The sequence below is a fragment of the Schistocerca nitens genome, chromosome 11 (assembly GCF_023898315.1).
Source record: "Schistocerca nitens isolate TAMUIC-IGC-003100 chromosome 11, iqSchNite1.1, whole genome shotgun sequence".
Taxonomy (NCBI): Eukaryota; Metazoa; Arthropoda; class Insecta; order Orthoptera; family Acrididae; genus Schistocerca; species Schistocerca nitens.
In genome coordinates, this window is record NC_064624.1 from 101,775,723 (window position 1) to 101,798,333 (window position 22,611).

The window sequence follows — 22,611 nt, forward strand, 5'->3', positions numbered from 1 at the left end:
AGTTGATAGGAAACTCTTTGTACCAAGTTTGGTGTTTTCACTTTTACCAAATATGTACTCTGGGCAGTATTTATCACAACGAACCGCAAAAGTGTAGAAATATCTGTCGCTTCTGTTAGAACAAAACTAAAGGCACCATCTGACTTTATAATAAGCCAATTTTTGTGCAGTTTGATACCCTCTGAGAATTAAGAAAGGTATTCATATCCGCTGTTGAATTTTAGGCACAGTTATTTACATTACTTTAACCTGATCCAGCGGCCAACACTCATGTTTTACATTTCCATTAACAGAGAGGCCGTCATCGTATGATGATCAGCAATAATTTTAAATGTCAGCGCGGGTACTGTCTCAGCGTTAAGAGACTACACAGGAATTCGAAACATTTAAGTCTAGCTGTGCGGAAAGATAGTCGCAGACATCGACAGTAGGACTGCAGTTAGATGGAGGGGCAGAAGCCGATGGCGGTTTCCGTTCTGATCTTGCATGTTTATACAAATTTGACGCAGCAGACATACGGGGAGCGTGAGCGTCCGAAGTTCCGTTCCCAGTTGTTACAAGAATTTCACACAGAGCTGTTTTGGGGGCACTCTTTTGTGTTACGTGTCATCTTAGTTGCTGCGTTATCTCATCCTGACGAACTGAAAACTAGTGGGCTGGGTGGACATTTACTGACGATGACTTCAGACCTCTGGCAGGATACTCGGACAGTGGAGCCATGTGCTGTCGATATTGGTTAGGGAACACTTGTGTGTCCTGTCATAGCACAATACTCTAGTGTGTGGGTCTCATACCAGATAGCACTGATAGCGACTACTGAACGTATACAGAGAAGGGCAGCACAAATTGTGACAGGTGTGGCTGACCCACGAGAGAGTGTCACGCAAGTGTTGAAACAACTCATTCGGCAGACGCTTTAAGAGATCCACGAGTTACCCCACCAGAGGCCACTTACGACATTTCGCAAGCGAGGAGTCCAGAGGCGCTCTCCAGCCACTACGCGTCGCTGCCGTAAGGAGGCTGAAGGCAGAGTCAGGCCGGCCACAGCACGGAGACGTCTCAGCACTCGCCCTTAACGCACTCCGTACGCGAAAGGAACGGGAAAAAGTATCGAAACTTGTTACCGTTCCAAGTACTCTCTGCAATGCACTTCAGAGTGGTTTGCAGTACAGTTCGGGGATGTAAATGTGACGGTCAACTTGGTGCTTGTAAATACGTCGCGTAAGTGGACGATTTAATGGCAAAATTGTGTACAATCGCGCGAGAAATGCAGCCATCAACGGAAATATACGGCACTTTTCAAAAGTACACTTTTACGTCTCCATATGCGTTTTAAAATCTGGTACGACGGTGATGTATTCTCGCCACCGTGAGTGATGTAATCGCTTGCCGATTCAAGGAGAAAATGTGAATATTAAGTAACTGAACATACAAATATTTTTTGCTGGGGTCCGCCTTTAACAAAACACTATTTTGTTTCACAACCCAAACATATTTCACTAAAGTTGCAGCAATATCAGTGGGCTTTTATTTTATGGCTGTTAAACATAAAGAATGTTCTTTGTTGTTTCTACATACGTAAATATTATTTTTTGAAATCGCAATTACATATTTTTGAAGGACATCTCTTATGTATTCATACCTTTTTACCACATGTTGTAGTTTTCCTGAGGTATTATGTCTTTATAGTACTTGTTTTCATTCACAGTTTGTCATCTGCAACCATATAGAACTTAATGTAGACAAGTTGTTTAGCAAAAAGTACGATTTGGAAACTGTTATTGTTATGCCTGAAATTAATTATTTCTATGTGTGTGTGTGTGTGTGTGTGTGTGTGAAGGGTAATGTGGGGGAGGGCTTTTATAGGTTGGAGTTACCTAATAATTCTTTGAGGGCGGAGAACAGAGTTCCATTGCAGAGAACTGTATATTCATTTATTACCTTTTTTTCTTCAACTATGGCTTTTTGTATTTGATACTTTTCTTCAATTATTACTTTATGTGGGGTGCTGTTGCCGCACTTGAGAATTTTCAAGGCAGTCTTGATATCTGTTGGGTTATTTATCTTGTAGATAATGTGTTCAGCAAATGTGGAATGACAGTAGTTATTTTTTAATGCTCTTCTGCGTTCTGTGTATCTAGTATTAAAGTTTCTGCTTCTCTGTCCTGTATAAACTGATTTGCTATCTTGACATGTTAGTTGGTAAATACCAGATCTGTTGTGTTAATCTGTCTTTTGCTGGATGTTCTTGGCTTTCTCTGTGATGAGTTGTCTGTCCTGTAGCCTTATTTTAACCATTGTTTTTTGAGTACGTTGGCTATTCTGTGGGCTACCTTGTTGTTGTAGGTGAAAGTGAACCAACTGTTTATTTTTGTGGGTGTTTCTTGTTCATCTGTGCTCATATGTGTGTTCTGTTTGTTTGTAAGTTGGTGAGAAGGCTTTTGTTTTTATGTGTTGGGTGTCCTTCTTGATTGTGTTTCAACTTTGTGATTCAATTGATCTATAGCATTTGTATCGTATCCATTCTGTACAGCTATTTGTCTGATCGTCGGTAATTCATTGTTGCAGTTGTTTTCAGTGAGTGGGGTTTTGTTCAGGCTGTGCAGCTTGTATTGGAAACTGGCTAGTTTGTGCGCAATGGGTTTATTAGAACGTTTGTGAATGGCTGTGCTGGTGTTCACATTCCTGAAAATGGAGAATTGGTGTTGGTTGTTGCGTCTATATATTGTGAAATCAAGGAAACTTAACATTTTGTCGTTTTCTGTTTCTGCGGTGAATGTCTCTAGTTTTATATCTTCGTGGTCTATTTGCGAGATATACGTAGCAGGTGTCAGTGTATTGATTGACTCTTCTAGCAATGTACGCTCTCGGAACATTAACAATTGACCGTGATGTGACGCAGAACGCCTCTCTTTCAGCATCTGCCACAGGAGTTGGGTGAGGATCTCCGAGATGCTTTCGCGCTCACTAAACGATCCTGTCGCGAAACGTGCTGCTCCTCTCTGGATAATCTGTTTCCTCTATCAGCCCTACGTGGTACGGATTCCATGTTGATCAGCAGTATTCAAGTATTGGTAGAACGATTGTGTTTTATGCTACTACCTTTTTGATGGATTATATTTCCTGTGGATTCTTCCAATGAATCTCAGTCTGGCATCTGCGTTTCCTCATTTCTACAAGCAGTTTATCTTTGCAGATCGCTGGAGCAACGAAGGGCATTTAGCGACAGGAGGAAAGCGCGGGGTCGTACGACAGATGCACATAATTACAGATTTTTATCGTTTACGTAAATCTGTTTAAAAATTATACGACATGTTCAGGGTGACATGTTCAGCGCGCACTATTTTGACGTTCTTGGGTAACGAAAATATCTTCTATAAAAACGCATGCGGATTCTGCAAACAAGGAGTTTGCGAAACTCAGCTCGCTCTGTTCCTCAACAAGGCATCGTTGCTCAGGTTCATGCCGTGTTTGTTGAGAGCAGGAAGGCATTTGACACCGCCCCACACTGCCGTTTCGTTAAGAAATGCGAGCATAGCAGGTATCGCAATAGATTTGCAACTGGCTACGAGACTTCCTTACGGACAGAACTCATCACGTCGCTCTTAACGGACCGAAATAGACAGATGTAACTGTTATTTCTGCAGTACCACAGGGATGTGTCATAGGGCTTTACCTTACACAGTATGTAAATGTTGTAGAACGATGCTTCGTGTGACGTTCATGTCACATCCCTGCCGGCGTTTATTACATTTTTGTTGCTATGTTTTAATGCACGATGTAGGGAGATTTTGCTCCAAGAAGCGAATTTTATCACCTATATTTACTGCTTAAATATTAATCCAGAGCTCTAGTGGTGCTGATGACGTTTCTTGCAGCTAGAACATGTTAATAACAACGTCTGACCATTTATAAGACGATTGTGCCTCTCTTTCTATGACAGCTGTACCACTCGCAATAAAAATTTATGAGACATGTCCGTCCATCGTTGATTCCCGGTCAGTATTATTTCTTATCGCCAGCAATCAGTTATTTATGAAACAATATACTTAGTAGTAGGGGATGTGTGATAAGTTCCCCCTGAGCACCAGGCTTATAAAGTATGTGTTTGTGCTCTGACATGTGCAAAGGAAATGACTGTGTCCAGTCGTAAGGAAGGTATGCATTTGACGTGGAATACTGTGACAGCAAAGCAAAGAGTATGTCACGTCATAATAATGGTACAGATATTTCAATTTCCAGAGCCACAGCCGTCAGCGGGGTGTATATCTTTGTCCATTGTCGAATGTTATCCAATTGAGGCCGCGATCCTAATGTTTGTTTGTAAGTACAGTGACGAAACATATATGTGTCCGATGTCGTAGGATGATTCTGTGTGTGTGTGCTCGGCGCGGCGGTGGCTGTGGCCTGCAGTGGGAATGACCCACGTCTGCCACTGACGGTAGGAGCCCTCCGAATGGAGAGGCCGTCCTCCAGGTTACGTTTTTTTTGTGGACTCAGTGTTTGTGCACTGCATTGTTTTTGGGTGTTTAGGAATTTTGAGGGTTTTTGGATAGCATTACACATGCATTATTTCGGTGATCTATGAGTAGTTCGGATGTATGTATGCTGTGTACTGGATTATTACGGTTGTTTACGAGTTTTGCGTCTCTGCAGATCAGAGTACAGCATTATTTACGAGTAGTTTCCTGGTCTGTAAATTGTATATTTTGACCCAAAGCATGTCAGGGTTACTGTTTTGTATCAATGTAATAAATAAACTACATGTAATCCGTCTCTAAATAAATTTTTCAAAAAATAATGTGCACTCCTTCCTCTCACCAGCAGACCGAAACAGGCTGATTCCTTATCCCGCAATTTTCCGCTCCAGACCGCTGGGGCGGTGAGGAGGCTGGGGCACAAGTGCAGCCAAGAAAAACACGTTACGTCATCATAATACTGTGCTCCTATGGACTGAACTGCATGATCATGTGAGCTATAGCGGTGCCCTCTAGCAGTGAACTCGCCAACTAGCTCAGTTCTCTGGTCTGGGGGATTGGAGGGAGTTGTCTCTTGTGTAGTGGGGGCTTATTCATAGGTTTTAGAAATGACAGACAATTCCAGCAGACAGATGTTTCCATGCATTGTGTTATGCAAAGCATTTATTTGCAGGACCTTATTCTTCTTCCTCTTCATATTTTCATGCATTAATGCCCGCTTCCATTCTTCATGCACTGAGCTGTGGATGCAGTCCTTGGCTGGATCAGTGCATGTAACACAGCTATTACAACTCCCCCTGCCTGGCATCAAAATCTCGCTAGTTGAACACATGCTAATTCCACACCTATAGCTCGACAAGCACTGATATCTCAGCCTCTTGTGGTCATAGCACTACACTAAGCCACTAATGCTGGAGGTGAATAACAAATTTTAACAAATTTCGACAGATTTATACAAATTCGAACAAATTTAACCAAGAATGAGCGTGTGCACTGATATGAAACATTCTGGCAGATTAAAACCGTGTGCCAGACTGAGTTCCTCATTTAGAGTCTTGGTCTGGCACACAGTTTTAATCTGTCAGGACATTTCAAACTTATACAAATTTATACAAATTGAACGACATGAGCAGACTCTAGTGGGGGCAACACCATCTTATCCCCCCCTCAGGCGCATGAGTAAGTTCTTGGAGCAAAATTCCCTCCAAAATTCGAAATCCCCACGCATTTTGCAAGAGGATGACACACCATTATGCAACAAAGTCGGAAAGGGGAGGGGTGGGGACCCATAGAAGCACATAATTCAATTACCTGAAAAAATCTAATCTTCCGAAGATGGTGGCATGGCAGGGGGGCTGCCGTGGTACTTCCCTGCCAAAAGCTACCATCTATGAAATTGGTACTCATGTCATCAGATAACGTGACGGCCGCAATCTTGGATGATGTCATGCTCTGTTGCCAAGTCTACAGGCAGCCATCTTGGATGACGTTATCGCCGCCATCTTGAATACATTTGACAACAATGGAGAGTGGGGTGGTATGAATGTTATCCTTCTACACATGGATTCATGAGGTTGTTTCCATACCTGTACGTGTATGAGCAGAAGTGCAATGTGAAATGAGACTTGTCCGACCAAACAATGTGAATCCTGTCATCAAAAGTCCAATGTCTGTTCACGGGCATATGGCAATGTGTAAGACTCTTTGTTCTGTGGTCATCAAAGCTGCACGATTGGGCCATCAGCTCAGAAAAACAATATCGATGATGTTTGGTTGAGTGGTTCACATGCTGAAACTTGTTGGTGCCCCAGCATTGGAATCTGCAGCAATTTGCAAAGTTGCACTTCTGTCGGGTTGAACGATTCTCTTCACTCGTCGTTGGTCCCGTTCTTGTACAATTTTTTTTCCCGCCGCAGCGATGTCGGAGATTTGATTTTTCACCGGATTCCTGATAATCACGATACACTCGTAAAATGGTCGCTGGGCTAAATTCCCACTGCGTCGCTACCTCGGAGATGCTGCGTCCCATCACTCGTGCGCCGACTGTAACATCACAACAACGCGCCAGGCACTCGTCTTAAATTGGCGATGCCGACCGCAGCGCCGTATTCTGCCTGTTTAGGTATCTCTGTATTGGATACGCATGCCTATACCAGTTTCTTTGGAGCTCCAGTGTATTCGCAATACGCTACATCTGTTTGTGCTGAGGCTCCTTTGTTGCTTCCTGCGTCGACCCAATGCAGGTCTCGCTGCCTTTCGCTACAGTCCTCTACCGTCGCGACTTCTCTGTATACAACGGCATTACACGACTAAAGCCTCATGGAACGTCTGACGATATCTACTAGGTCCTTCATATATATTGTAATAAGTAACGCTGCTATGACACGCCCTTGTGACACGGCCGAAGTTATGTATGAGTGGAACGCTGGGTTCTGTTTGCTGAAAACTCTCCAATCCAGTCACACAGTTGGTCTCGTATTTTGTACTCTAGTATTTCGTTGATTATCCGGCCGTGGGGAACTGTGTCGAATGCCGTAGAGAAGTGAAGGAACGTGGCTGCCCCTACCTGGGCGTCCACGTCTGCTGCTCTCTGCGCCTCGTGGACGTACGGAGCGAGCTGGGCTCCACACGGCCGTCGTCTCCTGGGCCCACCTCGGTCGCTACACGGGAGACTTCCAGTCCCCAGAAACGTCACAGTCCGCGAACATGACGCGTGCTCCAAACTTCTACAAGAGACTCGCATCAGTGTTACGGGCCTATAGTTTTGTGCGTCTTTTCGTGGATTTTTGTTATCAGTAAGACACCAATAAGTACCACGTATAACACGAGAACATGAGACTATTATCATAGAAAAATATGTTTTTACTATTAGGTTTGCCAGGTCAGAAGAATGCTATGCAAGCATACAATATAACGTCACAGGCTCTTCCTACCCACGTAACTCCAAGAAGACGACAGAGAAATTAATATTCGGTCACTACTATTTAATATTTGTCACATATTCTCATCTTTGTTTGATATTTAATAAGTATCTTCTGTGGCGGTTTCAGTACTCGCTGACACAGATATTATCTTAAAAAAAATCAGTACATAATTCTATACAAGAACAAAACATGACACATAATGCTTTCTCTTTATTACATAAAGTTCACACAATCGTTGTCCACGCAATTACAATCATCCAGTTCAATTATTCTTTTCCCCCTTTTTTTACTACATATAATATGTGTTTTGCTAAGAGACGTTACAAAGTCGCTTAGATTGTGTTACAGTATGTGTGCTTTAATATAGAGAGGATGACCAGCTTGCTGTGTATTCGTGTTAGCATGATGTCCAGTTGTTAAGGAACAACATAATTTCAGTTGACATGATACCAATCTACGGCACAGAAAGTTCACTGTATACAGTAGTGAATCACTAACAGACTGTAATTTACTTATGCAGCTTTATAACTCAAAATACCGAGTCAGTATTGATTAATTTGTTCTAAAAGTAACTGACACTAATCGCATATGTCCGTTAGTATTAATGGGAACCTTGCCCTTGCACATTATCATATGCAGCTGATAAAAAAAGTTTTTGTCATTATTTCAAAGTCTGCGGACTCCATTTCACTGAGGACCTCATTCTGAGACTTGGTGAATATTTCGACAGATCCACAGTAAAGAAATGTTCTGTGCCTCTTCTGAAACCTCGTCTTAAACCAGTAACTGTACCATCGATTCTGTCTGTCTGAAGTACCTCTCGTCAGCTTCTTGTTCAATGGAAGCGATGGAAAACAGAAACTTAGAACTAGCTATTGCAGCCAATGTAGCAACTTGTGCCCAGTGTGGACAGGAAAGACGTTTCGTGGACTTAAATGGCTTTCTTTAGTCCTTAGGGCCGCTCAAGCTATCCAAAGATTGGCATGCTATAAAGTCATACAGTGTAATTAGTTTTGCTCTAATAGAAACGACAGATACTCTTACACTTTCATGTTCTGTTGAGGTGAATACTGGCCCGAGTATGCAGTTACATGTTGGTAAAATTGTAACCATAAAACTTGGTACAGGGAAGTTCCCATTAACTCTGAACCATTAGACCCTGGTACACATACTTTGGGTTCACCAGAACTGCAGACAGTTTTAACTTTTAATTACTATTTTAAAGATTTAAAATTGTGCCCCAGCTTATCAGGTATGCTCCCTAGCAGTTTTCAGTAACACAGTAAAGGTACCCTTAGAAATCAAGATTAGTTTTAAGTGGCACTTACATTTTCGTCTTTATACGCACACTTACATAATATGGTCCCGATGAAACCTATGGATCATGTTGTAGTGTTATCAAATTAGATTGGGATGTAATCGACTACATTTTGTCGGAATTCAGAGAATGCGCTATTGATACACCTAAACATTGTTATCATGGCACAAAATATAATTGTTACCACTCACAACAGATAGCATATTCCTGTGTTGTGTAACAGAGCGAAATATTGTAGGGGGTTATTAGGAGTATGTGAAGCAATACAGTAATGTCGTGGGAGTTTGCTGCTCAGCAGTGGTGTGTTTGATATTCGATACGAACGAGGAAGAAAGGTAAGTGTCACTTTTAACACTAAACAATAAAATGAACAACAGTTACAATCCTTCAGTTGACAGAAGAAGAGAGGTTACTTCTTCACATTATTTCTTCAGATATAATGTCAGAATCTACATCTATAAAAAGGAGCAGGGAAGGAAATAGCATACACTTATCAAGACCAAATTTTGAATCAGTTGTTACTCAATGGGGAGCTGATAATGATGATTTCCTTTTAGATAAAGTATAGCTTCAGATAAAAACCATGAAGTTGGTCCTCAGGCAGCGACATGCAGCTCTCTGAGTGGAGAACAGACTAGTAGTGATGATAGTGATAGTGATAGTGATGATGATGATGATGATGATGATGATGATTATGAGGATGATGTAGGTAATAATGCCTCTGGACAAATAAACATAAAAATGCTAACATATATATTGCTCCAAATGGTATGCAATGGAGTAAGTGCCCCTCAGTTCCGAATGAAATACCTGCTCACAATTTGGCCAAATTTAGTTAGTGTTACTGTTAGTGATGATGATGATGATGATAATGATGACAATGACATAGGTAATAATGCCTCGGGACAAATAAGCAGTGAAAATGCTACCATATATATTGCTCCAAATGGTAAGCAGTGGGGTTAGTGCCACCAGTGCCAAATAAAATGCCTGCACACAATTTGGTGAATAAATATTCCAGGGCCAGCTAGGGGCATAATGACTAACACCCCCAAAGATGCTTAGGATTTATTTATTCCTCTAGCCATTGTGGATGGAATTGTGATACACACAAACTTAGAAGCAAGAAGAGTTTTTGTACCAAGAAAAATAAACTGGAATGATGTAGCTAGAGACGAAATGTTCGCCTTCTGGGTGATTTTACTTCAAATTGGAGAGGATAAGGTTTGGGATGTTCCAATCAAGGAACTTTTTCAGGGAAGGTATTGCAATCCGTTGTGTAGAGCTACAATGTCAGTTAGTCGGTTTCAGGCAATAAGAAGATTCATTAGAATCGATGACAAAAGAACAAAGAGGCTAGGTTACAAACCGATAAGCTTGATCCTGTATCCTATGACAAACAGAAAATATTTACTGACAGTGCTAGAAAATAATGTTACCTAAAAGTAATGTAGCTGTGGATGAACAGCTAGTTCCATTTAGGGGCCTGTTATGGGTTTGCGCGATATATGCCAAACAGGCCTGGAAAGTATGAAATGAAAATATTCTGGATGTGCAAAGCTAAGCTGGTTATGTCACTGACAGGCCTGTGTACACGGGAAGAGGACCAGGTGAGCCATCCCAGAAAAATGTGGGCCTTACCACAGAGAACACACTTGCAGGCAATATATTCCTGGTGCAGCCAGAAATGTTACTGTAGATAATTATTTTACAAGTGTACCATTGGCAGAACATGTGTTGTGTACGAACCTAATTGTTGTGGGAACAACAATGATGAATCAAAGAGAAATTCCAAAAGAGATGATGCCAAATAGGAGCAGAGCGGTACATTCAAATGAAGATGGTTGATTTTTCACCAAAGAAAAACAAGTGTGTAGTCCTCCTACACTCCATGCATCCTGATAAATCTGTAGATGAACAGTATCCAAATCTGAAGCCTGAGATTGTGAAATTTTTTAACCAAACGAAGGACGGTGCGGATGTTATGGATCAACTAGTGCCTGATTATACATGCAAAGGACAAACTAAACGCTTACCAGTGGCTCTCTGGTACACCATAAGGGATGTACGCACTCTAAATCGCGTTATTCTTTTCAAAACACAACATCCCATGGATCACAAAGGGATTTTGCACAAGAGGAGACTATTCATTAAGGATATTTCAGTTGAGATGATATAACCGTTTATGACCAGAAGATCGCCTAATCACTCTCTACAGAAATCCATCTACCTGTATAGGGAAAAGTTCATTACTATTCCTAAAACACAAAACAGCAGTAGTAACAACAGCACAGTGAGTCGTCAGAAGAGACGGTGTTCATTGTGCCCTGCTTCAAAGGACAGAAAAACCAAGACAGTGTTCTGTAAATGCACAAAACGTGTGCAATGACCATAGCAGTGTGGTGTATAACAATTGTAAAAATTAATGTCATCCTTGTATGCTTAGCGATTTGTTCTTTGTGAATACCATAACCGCCAGTGTGAGAACAGTTTTAGTAATGTAATTTATTTAATGAAAATTATTCAGGGTTAAAAATGTACTACTTTTGATTTAATAAAAGCGTTAAACATGATCACAGCTATCTTTTATTATACTGATAAACTTTAAAACAAAATTTTTCTTCATGTTCATATCCAGGAAATACTTTTTCCATTTTAATTCTCGAATTAGACACAACAGGTCCTTTGGACGCAGGGTATTTAAATGTGCATAAAATGTAGGTAATGCACAGAGGGATTAAATGACTTAATTGACACTATTGATAATTTGGAAAAATTCGTCAGAAAGAACAATGATACCTCAGTAATAAAGTACTTACTATTAATATCCAATTATTTAATAAATACGGTACATTTTTTTGAAGAGACTGAAAGCAACAACATTACTTTTTTATGTGATAAAGTGAGTTTAGTGGGTGTCCAAACGAAGGATTATAGATACTCGCCAGATTGTATTATGTTTTGTAGTATTTTATTTTCAAGATCACCACACACTTACAAGCTTATAAGGAGCACAAACTAACACACGGCATAAGATTTGTCTGCATTTCCAAAGACATCCAGCAGTTGAGCAGCTAGGTGGCAATTACCTGTTACATACAAATCAGAAGTTCCAATTTCTTTGTGAATCAGTTCATGTTGATTCACTAATTAGTCTGTGTTGCTAGTGACAAAATGTCAGTTAACAGACAGGCCACATCATTCTTTGCTTCCCCTTTCTCAGCTGACAGTTGTTTACAATCTCCCTTGTAATGACACAGAACCCCTTTTTATGTTTCACATTCCGTTCACATATTAAGATGTGTCACATACAATTGGATCAATAAAGAAGATCCAGATCAGACATTAGGTACCCACAGTATGAAATTGCTTCAGAAAGTACACAACCTATTATGGCGTAAATCTCTGCAGTTAAGAAGCTGCATGATGCGGAGTGTACACAGATCATAAATTATTGCTAAGAAACTTAAAGTCTCTTCATAAAATCAACCTAGAGTGACAAAATATCAAACTTGTGTTTAATATTTTCAATGGGAGGACTGTTTTTATCACGGCTGAATATATGGAAACATTGTCCTGATCACACATTTGGATTATCCAATGACACTCATTTGCACATGTTTCATACCCCTTAGGCTCTTCTAGAAATGTCCAAGTACTGCACTGAGGACTCGAGTTTTAAATATATTTTGCCAGGAACGGTTTAGACGGATGCTGCAGAAAAAAGATATGGAATATATCAAACAATGGCAGTATGACACTATTTGGTATCTCTGGGGCAGGTATTCGAAATTGATTCCGAGCTAAGAGTTCAGGCCTCACTGCCCTTGAAAATTCCAACATCTGTTCTTGGAGAAGTTGGAACAGATTTAGACTCTTGACAAGCTGAATGTGTAGATGATGTCAGCTTACAACCACAACAACCGAACTTTGACTGCACAACGGATTTCAGTATGTATCAAATTCAGTCTGGTGAGGAATACTTGCCTTTTTTTACACATACTTTTCAGGGTACTGTGCCAATGCTGTTCTTAAGAAGCTGAGATGCGAGACACGTAAAACATATCTAGAGTGAGGTAAAACACTATCAGCAATAGAAAACAGTGAAGGACAATGAGGTTATTAATGTTGTTATTTCTGCTTATTCGCTTGTTGAAATCATGGTCTCTGCGGAACATCAAACCGGCTTCATCAGATGCTCTTCCCAGAGAAGTTTACTTTTTAAGATTAGATGTTATTAAAAATAAAGACTTCTACCTAAGGGGGTCTTCTTTTACTTCAGGCAGATCACACAGGCGACAGAATTCTTCAGTGGGTAGTAAAAGTATCATGTAATATGTTTCTCAATAATTATGTTAAAAAATTAACGATAGCCATAACGGTAATAACAGCAAAAAGAGAAAACTGTCAACTGTAAAGTAGTTATTTTGTGACAGTTTAACAAACATTTGAATTGATAATTTTCCCAGCATTCCTAATTTTCTCTTCGCAATACGTGTAATTGCATTGTTAACACTGAAAGTGCATAATACTAAGCCTATATTTTACTGACAAAGATTTCGTTTCATTAACAGCGGTATTCTGGTACATATTTGACGCTTCTGATGGCACATACAGACGGAGGTGTCAGGTTTATGAAATCTCCCTTTGGTCTTTTCTTGTTAAAACTTGGTTACATGACAGTTTACAATTAAACTAACCCAGGCGACAATATAGATACGATCTTTGGTGAGTCATTTACGTCTCAGTGAATTACAGTTCTGACTAAGTAATTAAACTTACAATCACCAGAATAATTATTTCATCCTGTCTGCTAACTTTTACTAAAACTATCTCTATCACAGTAACTCTAATAGTGTAATTTACAGGCTGTGGTGTATGTCGGTTTCTCTCACAACGTTTTTCTTAACAAGCAGTAAGATTTTGCAAATGATAGCAAACACAATAGAAGAAAATCACAGAGCATTGTATCCAGCGTAACATGCATTTTGCACAACAGCATACAGGAACGGCTTAGTTTCTTTTTAAATGATAAAGGGCGGCACAATTTATTTTAAGTTGTGGCACACCGATTGATATTCGAGAACTAAGTCTGGTGATCTTGTTACGCTTTCACGAAAGAAGTGCAGGCTCTTGCGGTAATGTAGCGACGGCCTAGCAGCGATGACGTCACAGTTGGCCGTGAGGCCTGTGTATCAGAAGCTGTGGGCTCAACCCCCTGCAGTCTTCTGCACACCTGGCTGTCGAGGCGTTGGACTGCCTGGTTATGTCGTTCCAGCCTCGTCCTCAGCCGAACATTATTTTAATGGGCTGAGGTTCTCTATTCATTGAATTATTTTCCAATATCGAACATGCTCTGCTCCAACAGATAGAAGTTGAAGCACGTTTTATTACGTTACGCGTTACAAAGGTAGTGATCATCAATGTTGAATATTATTATTTTGTAGCGACTTTATTTTCTTGCAGAGTAATTCTGTCTTGCTCGTTCGAAACGCATCAGTAACAGTGCTTCTGGATTGTGAAATGAATGACGTATGAACGTTATTACGCATCGTAGTTACTACTTAACCTCTTCACGTTCGGCATACAGGCGCCAGCGCGCATACACTGCGATGCTCCAACACTGATTAAGAGGCGCAAACCGTAATTTTTTTTTTTTTTTTTTTTTTTTTTTTTAATGGGCCTCCTTCCTCCCCTATAGCCCTTCCTTTTCCTCTCCAAGAATGCCGCCATCCGCTAGTGTCGACGCAGCACGTAAAGCAGGGTGCTATTTGTAGCAAGATTTATTGCCATAAACCGAAAATAAAAAACCGAGGCACACTCTGCTATGCCTCGGGGGCGACGACACACTACTCAGTAATACACCTCTCTCTGCAGGTGTGAAGCAAGTGATGGTTTAGAAACTAAAAAGAAAGAAAGAAATAAAGACAGAAATGAAGGCAAATGAAAAGCATGGACGGCAGCACACATAAATGAAAACTAAACTGGCGAGATAATCTCATCGCCCATAGAATTAACTAAGTAATAATCCTCTAAGATTATTTACGTGGTTTCTGATTTCCCAATCTTTAGAACTAACCAAAGCGTAAAAAAGACTGAAAATGAATTTAAAAAAATAAACAGATAATGAAGGCAAATGAAAAGCAGGGACGGCAGCACACACAAAAGAAAACTAAACTGGCGAGATAATCTCATCGCCCATATTGGTTCAGCCTCTGCCAAAAATTGCCATTCACATAATTCCACTCATTTACGAGAACTCATTGGTTGAGCCTCTGCCAAAAATTGCCATTCACATAATTCCACTCGATTACGAGAATTCATAGTTAAGTATAAGTAGAGTTGTAAACTACATGCATTTGTCACGAACCATGGGAACGAGTATTAAATATTCTTGGCATAAGTAGTGTCAACCATTGTTCGCTTATATAAAGGTCTTTAAAGAACAAGAGATATACAGTTGTTAATTTGAGCTCTACTTCAAATACTTCCCAACTTGACATCAAAATGCGAAATAAACGTGACTGCCAGCTGTCGGTTGCTACTGGATGGCGAACGGCGGCCACACAGCTGTTGCCTGTCGTCGCCAACAGATGGCAGCGCGGTAGGCAATGTTTTGCTCATGGCAGTACGTGTTTGTTAACTCTGTAGTATTAACACATGATTAACACCTGTATTCAAGACGTCGACCTCTTTACAGTTTCATTGTAAGTAGAATATAGACTTAGTATTATACACACTCAGTGTTAAAACTGCAATTACGCATATCGAGAAGAGAAAATTAGGACTGAGGGGAAAATGACAAATGTAAATGTTCGTTATCCTGTCACAAAATTTATTCCAAACTACTTTACAGTTGAAAACTTTCTCTTTTTACTGTTAGTACCGTTATGGAGAAACATAACACCCTACTTTTACTACCGGTACACACTAACTAATTCTGTAGTCTGTGTGATCTACCTTACTACAAGACAACTCCCTTAGGTAGCAGTCTCTTTAAATTGCATCACCAGGAAATTTCTCTGGGAAGAGCATCTCATGAAGCTGTGTTCATGTTCTTTAGACATCAAGTTTTTAGCTGCCAAATAAGTAAAAATAACAGCATTAATAACCTCATTATTATGACAATACGACCTATTTCTGTTCGTGTTTCTTATATGTCCATCATTTTCTATTACTAAAAGACTTTTATCTATCTCTAAATATGTTTTAGATGTCTCACATCTCAGCTTCTTAAGAACAGATCTGGCATAATACCCTCATGAGTATGTGAAAACAGGCAAGTATTCCTGAACAGACTGAATTTGTTCCTCACTGAAATAGATTATACCATAAATGTTTGTTGGAGGTAAAGTCACATCATCTTCACAGTCAGTTATAAAAGAATCTGAATCTATTCCAACTTCTCCAAGAGCAGATGATGGAATTTTCAGGGACAGCAGCGTCTGAATCCTAACCTTGAATTGAATGTCAAAATCTGTCACAAGATACCAATCATTGAGATCCTTCCACTGTTCGCTATTTCCCAAATCTCGCTTCTACAGCATCTGTCTGAACATTTCATGGCAAAACATATTTAAAATTCGTGTCCTCGCTGCAGTACTTGGTCATCTCTAGACTGCAAATTAGAGGTGGCAAAAAATAACGTAACTGATAGAAATAACCGGTTACTGAGAAGTAACGGTTACTGCGATAACCGTTCCTCTGATTCTGGCAGTTATTTCAATAACTGTTTAGTGTCAACAGTGCCTCGTGCCATCTGTTGACCGAAGATCGTACTGCGCATTTGGAAGGCGTTCTATAGACCATGGGAATAACTGTGAGACTGCGCGCCATCTGTTGATAAGAACTGTGTACTATTTCGTGGGCCTTCGTTACTTTTAGCATAAACAATTAAATAAAGTTAATATCCGAGCCGTGGCTGATAGGAGCTGCAGTACAGGCATTAACAAGTACAGTCGATCCCTTGAGCCACTGCCTTACGTGTTAATTTAGCTTGGACGCGTAGTACAAGGAAAGTTACTAAGGAATTCGAGCGACTATGGAAATAACTGTCAGAGACCGGTATTCTCCTCTGGCAGTTATCGTTATTGGCTCGTAGTTCTAGTTCTCTGGCAGTTATCAGGCTACCACCACAGGTAACGTGGAAGCTGGTAACGGAATAACTGTGTGTCTAGACGTTCCTGACTCGGTGACTCCAGTTAAAGGTCGTAGTTCCAGGTGATATTTCCAGAGAGGATAGTAACTGGAGCGAACAAATATTTTCGTACTGCTACGGAAATGACGGTGGGCCATTGGGGAGAGGGGATAGCAAATAACGCGAAGAGGTCGAGGACAAGCGAAATGTGGTCATATCACAGTCTAACATAACAGTCGCGACACTTCGCCTCGATTTTGTTGCCTTCAGCGCCAGAGCGCCCCAAGCGGCCGGTAGGTTGAACTATGAGTTCGGCGCGATCGTGAAAGCGAATAGTGATTGTTTATTTTGATTTATACAATGGTTTTTATCATCGGGAGCCTTTGTAGCGCAATAAATTGCAGCAGCAACAGGAAGAAGACACCACAGCTGTCTTTTTTAGGTTTCCTAAGGATCCTGAGAGGTAAATACCATCATTTTACTAAACTGTATCGTCAGGATTCACTTGCAAACTGTATGTGTATAAACGATGACTGTTTCGTTTTAGGAGCAGAAAATCGCTAGTTAATAGCAGACAAGAAGACCTTATGAAGAAAGAATCAGTTTACCTGTATAATAATATTAGGTTTTGTTCGCTACATTTCGAACAAAACCAGTTCATGTACGCAGACAATAACAAACTAGTGTGGAATGCAGTACCCACAGAGTCTGACATTCCAAATAAGCCACCTCAGCTGACGATGAAGAGGAAACTGCCACAAAGATTCTACAGTCAATCTAAAGCTGTAAAACTGTCGTATGACACAGAAGCATCCAGTTCAACTCTCCATGTATCAGTGCCAGATTCGTGTGAATCATCAACACAGACCTGCTTTGACGATGAAGTGGTCAGATTAAGTGTAGCTGTTCGTGTCTTACAAAAGCGTGTGAAGTATCACAATGTGCAGATCGCTAGACTTCGAGCGAAACTATTATGGGTCAATGAAAATGCCTACAGACAGATTGTTTGAAAATTATTCATTTGGTTTTTCGTGAAATGTAATGTAATCAGCTCATTATAATGTTTTCAGTATATTTCTCCCACTATTTGGCAGTTGCTTGTCCCACTTAGAATAATATAAAGATGAAGGTCGTAATTGTGGGGACTGGCGACAATGACAAACACAGTAGGCCTACAGAACGATAAACGAGCTGTCGATCGCTTTTGCATGTAGAGGTACATGTCTGTGCTTCTTACATGTGAATCTGTGTGTTTATATTCTTTTGATATCAACATGGTAAGTTGCAATTCTTTCGAATGTCACAAGTGTTTCTTCACGAATGTGTTGTAGCTTGCCACTCTATTCATGGTTTTTGTCCATACTTGCGCTTATTTTAGAATCATTTTTAGAAACATATATGCCTTCTGATACTACACAAACTCTTGGAGGCAAGAATAATTCGGAAATTACGTAGGAAATTGATGCAAACAACATTATGCTTACGACGCGTCTGACGTTCACCTTACCTGCCGCTTGGAGCGCTAGTGTCGCTCCATCTGTCAAACGGCAACAACTTTCACAGCAGTGAGTGTCGCGACTGTTATGTTAGACTGTGGTCATATTTCGAAACTCTTGATCGAGAGTCTGCGAAATGTACTTTGAATGAATGAATGAATGAAATTTTATTGTCGTTTAGCTATTACAGCAATTGACAAAGTCAAGTTACATATATACAAGTTATACAGCATATATACATGGGGAATTTAAAAAAACATCTTCAGAAATCACATTTAATTGTGAATTTCTCTTCACAAATACCTTCGGAGCTAGATTTGGGTGAGTAATGAAAAAAATATATTTATTGCAATTACGGTTATTTCAGTGCATGCATAATCATTTATTTTTTATTTTATTAATTTTTTTAAAAAATAAGAGCATGCTATACAGTGTGGTGTTTTGTGCATTTTTACACGCGAGTTTTCATTTGCCGTGACTACTTAAGCTGTCACCACCGCACCTGTTTGCCTTGACATTTTCAAACATTAAATTATGTTGCATATGGTGCCGGAATACTTAATCATTTAATTGGAAGTTATTGTTGGAGGTGTAATAACGATAGTGCTAATAAAATGCCACTGTGTGATATATGAACAGTCATCTCGCAATTATTAGTAACTAATCGGATAGCAGATTGTATCAGTGCTCATTCCTGTGTATCATTTGTTTTTAACCCTGACGATGCCGGGGGGGGGAGGGGGGAATTAGATACTGTTTCATATTTTAAAATTTTGAAAAGGAAAATTGTTTTTAATGGAGTCTTCAACTGAATTCCATAAATGTTTTAAATTTTGTGGTTAAACGTAACCCAAAAATTTGACACGTTAATAGTACATGTGACTTTCCACAGTGACAGTCATATTGAATATTTTGAAGTTCAGGGCCCTACTTATACATCAGTATTTGTTTAAAATATATGTCAACAACAATTAAGATTTTTTTTAGGGTGGAAATACAGTACCCTCCCTTCCCCCCCAATACACATTATTGAAAATGTGTTGGTGTTGCTAGGATTAAAGAAGAAACTTGAAGCTATAGTCATTACTAAAACTGAGTCAGTTGTCAACTTGTATGAAGTAAATATTCAAGCTGCAAATACCATGTAGAATACTGTACGCAAACATTGTAATATATATCACCAAAAATAATATGGCATCATTTCTATTGTGCTTATGCTGATATGAAACCTTTTTTTCTGTAGGTGAAACCCTTCCTGTGGAGAGGTGATCCTTGGCACCAGTAGTGTGGAAGAGGAGCGAGAGGCACACCAACACCAGCAGATGAGTCTCCGTTTAATACTTGGGATATTATAACAGTAAGGTAATTCTAGTTTGGGTAAATTTTTGGCAGATTTGAACTCCCCCTTAAAATGGAGATATAACTGTAGGGCATAGCATATATTTGTTATGCTGCATTAAGAGTACTAGTGGTTTTTTGTTGAAGTGTTTAATGTATATTGTCGGTCAGTAAGTCAGAGCACTTTGTTCCAGTTATAGCTCCGATAGTCTTCCAGCAGCAGCAAATGTTACACAGTCCTATAGAGGCAAACTTGAAGTATAAGGTAATAGTGTTTTGCATACAATGGCAAACTTGACCTTTCGCTTAAAATGGAGGTACATTTGCACTGAGTTTAATGTTATGACACATGAATGGATTACCAGTGATGTATATGTAAAGACTGGAATTTGTAACTTAGAACTTAATTTCAGTATCGGCTTTGAAATTTGGTCACTGGATACAACTATATTATCTTTCATGTTGATAGCAGCAATCATCAGATTGCAATCCAGTTAAGTACCTGTGAGGCATGAGATGTCAAAAATACTTGTGGGTTATTGGTAGCCTGTGTCAAGGCATGTGGCACCTCAAAGTTTGTAAGTACAGTAGCATTTTGTTTTCTGCTTTACTTAAAAACTGGTAGCTGTAGCACCCATTCTGACATTCAATTATTTTGAATTTCAAGTTTCTTAAAATGATACTGACATCAGTTTAACACTAATCCGTATATTATTGTTAATATATGCAGCTATTTTCCTCAGATGTTAACTGAAATTGTTTTATTGTTATGATAACAACATTTCAGCCTTTGCAAACTTGCAGTATAGGTTACCTACTGCGAAATATTTACTGGAAGAAATGGTTTCTTGAATAGGACCGAAAGGAAAACCATTGAAAATGCCAAACGTGAATTGGTGAAACATCTTGTGCTCAATACTAAATTTCATTTGCAAAACACGGAAGTATTCTAGAAAGGGTGCCAGAAATGGAAGAGTATAATTTTTATTAAATCGGGCATTAAATGTAAGTAGGTTGGAGTACAGAAAGGGTGCAACTGGCCTTCCCCACTGTAGCCTGATGTGCTCCAACATGCATTTGTACTGATGTGCAGGTGGTTATAACACTAGTATCAAACTGCATGGTACCCGCTTACTAATGTGACCTACCCTTGCATGATCTTCTGCAGACAGCAAGAAATCCGCTACTGCTCTTACTACCTGTCCAACAGTTGTGGAGGATTTTTTCCCCTTGGTGCTTGACATGACATGTTTTGCCCTCTGCCCTTAAAATCTCAATTCTTGTTACATTTTTCATCCATTTTCTATCTCCTGATGGACCTGTATTGATTAAAAAACTAATCACTGCAGAGGTGATTGTAGAACTTTTGCTAGTGGCAGTGTGGAGGGGCTCCACTCTTTAAAAAATAAAATTACATTGTGGGACATGGAATTATTATTAGATGCTTTCATGGACATTTTGTTTACTGAAAAAGTCAGTCATTATCTGAGGTATTTAAATGTTAACTTCAAATCTAAAACTGCATCAAAAGATAAATTTCAGTAAGTCTTTAACAAGTTTCAGTATGTTGCTTCACATGCTGGACCCTCCAACTATAAAAAACAGTGTTTTGCAGAGAACAGCTATTCAGATGTTAACATCCCAGAATTTGTGTAGAAGATATCCCTTACATTGTTAGTTTCATTGTGGTCACACTCTACAGTGTAGTGTTATCAGCATACATATAGAAGTTTGAAGAACATATTAAACTAATTGCTAGACATGCCTTACGTGAATATGTTTACTACTAATATGAGTCAGCTAAGTAGTTGCTGCAAGTTTTTATGTTGTTTCTAAAGTGTCTTTAGACAAGGATATTTCTGCTGTTTCCTGTTCTTCTGTTTCAGATAACTACTCATATATGCAGCAACTGCTGAAGCAGCCTCTGGCAGTTTATTGAAGTTCCGTGAACAAAGTGTTGTGTGGTCTGTTTGTGTAAAGTGATAAAGAAAAATGTTAAAGTGTAATTGCATATGTAATTGTGTATATATTTAATCATTATTTTTGTTAGTTGTAAGATCTATTTTCATGTAAATCAGAACATTGTATAATAGGTAACAACTGAATGAGGCAGTGTAGCTATTAACAGCACTGACCTCATATTCGGGAGGATGGGGTTCGCTCTGTCTGGCCATCCTGGATCGCTAAGGCAAATGCCGGGATGGTTCCTTCATCAAGGCCACGGCTGACCACCTGTCCCGCCCTTAAAGAGATCCTTTAAACATTGTGTGTATACCCATATTTTGAATTATTGATGTTTGTTGTATTATGTTGAGATATTCTTGGATGAAATAAAAAAAGTTTATACATTTGTATTTGTGGTCGCATGTTAAATTGCTGAGAAAATTGCAGTGATTATGGCACCGAATTTCCATTCAGGTGCATTGGGATCCTTCACCTGTTTGAACATCCTGATTTACATTTTATTTGGGTTCCCTAAATTCCTTTAGGCAAATACTTTTGTTGGTTCCACTGAATAGGCCATGGCAGATTACCTGCCATGTCCAATCTGAGTTTCTGCTCAGTCTCTTGACATGTTAACTATTTATTCATTCTCTTTATAATGCTGCAATGTTTTAAGTGTTCCATATCATTGTGAAAAAGTCAGAATAAAATTGATCATTTCACATGTACATACATTTGTGTTGGTTACCATTTTTTATTTTAACTTATCTTCCTTTTGTTCCCTGTACTCTTAAGTAATTTGTTAAAAACCCATGAGGTCAAAGACGAGCACTTACTACCATTTTAGGATATATTTTATGTACAAATAAGGTAATCTGTCATGTGGCCTGGTAATGTCTTTGTTGAGGTGATATTACTGTCTCATGAACATAGGTGTCTTACATAGAACATACAGAAATTAAATAGCTGTGCAGTA

General features: G+C 39.5%; 1 long non-coding RNA gene across 3 annotated transcripts; it reads left to right on the top strand.

Moving 5' to 3' along the window:
* The first annotated feature begins 15,299 nt into the window (after positions 1–15,299).
* On the top strand, positions 15,300–22,045 carry LOC126213171 (uncharacterized). Of its 3 annotated transcripts, XR_007541093.1 has the most exons (5): positions 15,300–15,427; positions 19,597–19,715; positions 19,886–20,008; positions 20,105–20,269; positions 21,578–22,045. It is a non-coding gene; the product is annotated as an uncharacterized LOC126213171 (long non-coding RNA). The 3 variants fall into 3 exon arrangements; XR_007541094.1 differs by lacking the exon at positions 21,578–22,045 and having other exon boundaries at positions 20,092–20,468; XR_007541092.1 differs by lacking the exon at positions 21,578–22,045 and having other exon boundaries at positions 20,105–20,466.
* The last annotated feature ends 566 nt before the right edge of the window (positions 22,046–22,611 follow it).